Genomic DNA, 4,635 nt, shown 5'->3' with positions numbered 1-4,635 from the left:
TTGATTAGAGTCCTAGTATAGTCCCCATGTTGAAGATACTGTGATGCTATGTATATATATACTAGTATGTGCAAATATATAACGTTATGTGCAATGACAATTCAAAAGCTTTTGGATATGATGGCATATGAAATAAAAGCTTATGAAGATTTTCAACCAAATTTTACCTTTGGATGTTGTAACTCATCTTTTTTTTGTTTTCTTTCTTTTTACAGTCAGCTTGTACCAATGGCAAGAGTCCCTGTAGGACCCTGACCAGTGGTTCTGGGGCAGACCCGCAGACATGTGCAGCGCCTGATACCCCGACACAATTTACAATAAATTAGTATGAAAAAAAATTTCTCCTGTGAGATTCGATCTCTCTCTGTCACGACTCCACCTATCAAAGTATTGCCACTCTCTTGTGCCGCTACCCTTCTGAGCGCGACAGACGCTTTGCCTCTAAAATACTACTAGTAGTAGACCTTTTAGACTGTGCGAGCTTGTGATGCAAAACTAGAAAATGATAAGAGTGTGTAAATCCAAGGTAAAACCTGTGGTAAAACTTACAAATGTTGTCCCATAGAATCACAAGAGTAGTGTACATCTGATGTTTATCATGTATGCAATATACCATCTTTATTCCACATAGGTAATTAAGGAAGGTTGAATCAGGTAAGGAATGTTGTTCTTGCTGCGAAATCGTTCGGTAGCATTCCTGCTTTGGAACACATGACTGCCTGCAACGGCGCCTGGTTGTGTATGAAATTTAATATGTCCTTGTCTTACACTATACTGTGCATGTTTCAGAATGCGCATGCACGTTTTATCTTTCAAGTCATGCAATTTTTTTTCAGACGAGTAAAATTGTACGCACGTTTTATTTTTAATCGATTATGTACGATATGCATTTTTTAATTTCAACCCTGTATGACTAGCCGTAAACACCGACGTCAAACAAATAAACGAAAGGATCAATATTTATGGAGCCTGGCGGTGTTTCCAAACGTAATCCAGGCAAACATCCTTGCATTACATCCATAGAGAATACAGGTCGTTTCGCTACATTGTCAGTTTGCTACAGTACGTTTCGCTCTATCGTGGTTAGTCGTTTCACTACATGGCAGAAGTGTGGCTACCCTGGCCCGAAGAGATCAGTGTCGTATCCCGCTGGCATCTGGCACCCAGACTAAACACATGCATGGTTAAATAAATCGCCCCGTATCAAAATATATGCGCCCAGCAAATCCGTACGTAAATTGCACACACATTCGAAATAAATTTCTTCTTCAATCCGTATGAAATTGTATTTAACGCTAACTCAATGAGCTTAAATCACCATAACCTTCTTGGATGAAATGTCATGATTTCATTCTTTGACATTTATAAATATATACGCGTTTGTGGGAATACGATAATGTTATTCTAATGTTATTAGACTATCTAGAGACTTCTGCCATGTAGCGAAACGTCTGTAGCGAACTAACAAGGTAGCAAAACAACCGGTTACCTCCATAGACCTTTCACCTATGTCAGCCACAAAAAATACATGACACAAGTACGATACAATGTCTCCTACAATATTATTAAATACTTTCGTCGCTGGTGTGTTTTTTAAACACCGCCCTTGTTCATTTTAGGACAAAAATTTCATTTTGCCCCGAACCCCAGCTATTAAACGTAAACGACCTTCAATATGCTATGAACATGCCCATAGAACTTTTGTTTTGCGTTTTCGACATACACTAATTCAAAATTTGTGTAAAATAGGACCTTTTTTTTGCTATGTTCAGTCAAAAATGCACATTTTGTTTCCGTACCTTAATACTAAAACCAAATGACCTAAAATGTTGTATAAATGATCCTTTGACAAATTGATTTCCATTTTTGTCGAACTTTTGACCAGACTGCTGTTGGCCAAATAGAGCAGAAAAGAGCATATATAAAGACACAAACAAAAGAATGAAAGAATTTGCATTGGATGCCTAGGATGACCAAAATACAGCTCTGAATAGGATTCACCTGCTCCAGGAACGTAAATGGTGTTAGGTGTGGTCGCGATGTCGGCGACGTCCTGCATATCAATGACCTCTGGGGAAAACAATATGGGAAATATCAAAATATCGCCTGTACCAAAAGTTAGAAATTTGAACAAAAATACAAAACTATATGTATGTGACTTTTTCTGAAAATCTTGTGCTAATCCGTAAACAATAATCAGGTTTTATTACAATAAATTTTCAGCAACGTGAACAAAACTTGTTACAGCTACAACAGCCGAATGTACAACAGCCAAATGTACAACCAAATTTTGGGGTTTTCTGAGTATTTATACAATCAGGATAGTTTTGACTAGCTCGAAAAAATACAAAAAGGTTTGTTAACATCCTTGTGATATTGTATTGTTCTTCTGTATGTAAAGATACTTAAATTACATTGTATACCTTTACCAAAAAAAAGCGGGCAGAAAAACGAAAATATTCACACGATTGAAACTAACGCTGCTAAAATGTTGTTTCTAGAAATAAAAACAATGCCAAGTTGTGCAAAAGCAGGCTGCTAACCATTTATGTCGCCAGTTTGAGACCGCCACTGCTGCCGGCCCGACATGGTGCCACGATAGGTTTCTGCAGAAGAAAACGTCCTCATCCCACCACAACACAAGTTTATTTGTCGATGTCTGTATTAGTCTGTGTATTGATCTGCCGATTTAGCCGTCCATCGGTGTAACACACGTGCTTTCCACTAAGGCTGGGCTTAGGCTTACCTAAGAACATAAAAAAGTCTCCCTTCTTTCTAAACAGGATCAAAAACAAATATGAAAACGAACTATACCGGGTAAGGCTTTCACGGGTTTAACAGTCGAGACAATTTTGTGAACTCTCAATCAGTCCTTTTGAGGCAATGCAAGTGTACAATAGTCTGGGTATTTGTCACATCTATTGGAACGGAGCGGTATACTTTATTGCCTACATTTATGCATTGAGATGTAGAAAAACAATTTTGAATGATTCTCAAGTTTCATTCCTTGTGGAAAAAAGTTTTTAAACAAGTTTTTAAACGAAGACGACTGTACATGGTACAATGCATGAAACACCTATCCTACAAAGTACATAAAAATAGTATAAAACTTGAAATATATACAATCAGAAGTAAGCAAATAATGTGAAAAATGTTCAAAACAAAAAACTAGATACCTCAGTTTTATTTTACAAAATAGTACTTTTATACATGTAATGCGCATGTAATCTACGGCAAGTGGTACATCAACTGATACCAATTATGCAAATAATCACCTTATTTGCATTAATTAAAATTAAAATGTGTCATTTCTTAATAGTGAATGATGTGAATTTTATACTTTTTGACATGTGTAAATTAGTTAAAGGTTAACATAACTATGCATATATTATTTTAATATAAAGGTCATTTGCATAATTAATTATAACAGGTTGACTTGAAATATTGTCAAAAGATAGGAATTTCACAAGCAAAATATTATAGTTTGAGATTCCAAGACCATACATCTAACTAGATTATGGTAAATCATGACCTTATTTCCATAATCAACAAGAGTTCCGAGATCTCATACCTCCATGAAATATGGGCTTGATATGTAAATGTAAATTTCTTCTTTAATTACGCAAATGACCTCTGCATTAACATAATATATGCATCGTGATGTTAACTTTTGATTAACTTAAAGATGTCCCAAGTATGACATTCCCATCATTTACCATTGAGAAATCATAGATTTTTGCATTAATTATGCAAATTAGGTCATCATTTGCATAATAAGTACCTGTTGATGTTTCATCTGCCATAGGTTACATACATTACATGTATGAAAGTTCTATATTAAATGTAAAACACTGTAATTATAGAATTTCCTCATTAATTATGCAAATAAAGTCCTCATTTTTGCAGTTAATTAGGTACATCTCTCTGTCAGATACCTACACCAAAAATTATGAAAATACGCTGTTCCTATCTGGACTTATTGGCTTTCAAAGATTTCGCCCGAAAGTCCCCTGCAGTTCCTGAACAAGCTGCTAGGGTGACCAAACCCACACCACTTATTCCTGACAGGAAAAGCTATCTGTCACCAAAAATTCAAGACCATAGCATGTTCAGGACCAAAGATACAAATACCGGCCGTTCTGCTGCAGTACCAAGGTCATCCACCAGGAGGCCCATATTTGACCTTGACCTTTGTCTTCCTAAGACTTATCAGCATACCAAATATCATCACAATCCATAAAGGCGTTATGAAGTTATGCTGACTACAAAGTTGCGGAAACACACACAGACACACACACACACAGACACACTGTCAGATGATGAGCCGAGTCACAGAGTCCGAACTTTAAGTGTTTAATCAACTTCCTATCCTAAGACAGCCACCACCAGGACCTCCCTCTCTAGAATCCACTCTCGACTGACCTCGCCTTCACATTCTTGGGCCAAACTGGTACAAACGATTGGATCCCATCACATTCGCTCCCGTTTCTTCTGATTGAAAAACTCATTTCAATCACCATTCTAAACTCTAGGTTCTCATTAGTCATAATTTACATTGTCGTAATACTGGTCCTGTGGTTTACATGCATTATACAAAGCTATAAAAAAAGGAAACGGATACTACTTGGGCATGTA

Source organism: Branchiostoma belcheri, unplaced genomic scaffold, assembly GCF_001625305.1.
Source record: "Branchiostoma belcheri isolate BF01 breed outbred unplaced genomic scaffold, Haploidv18h27 scaffold36, whole genome shotgun sequence".
Taxonomy (NCBI): domain Eukaryota; kingdom Metazoa; phylum Chordata; class Leptocardii; order Amphioxiformes; family Branchiostomatidae; genus Branchiostoma; species Branchiostoma belcheri.
This window is presented reverse-complemented; position numbering follows the sequence as displayed.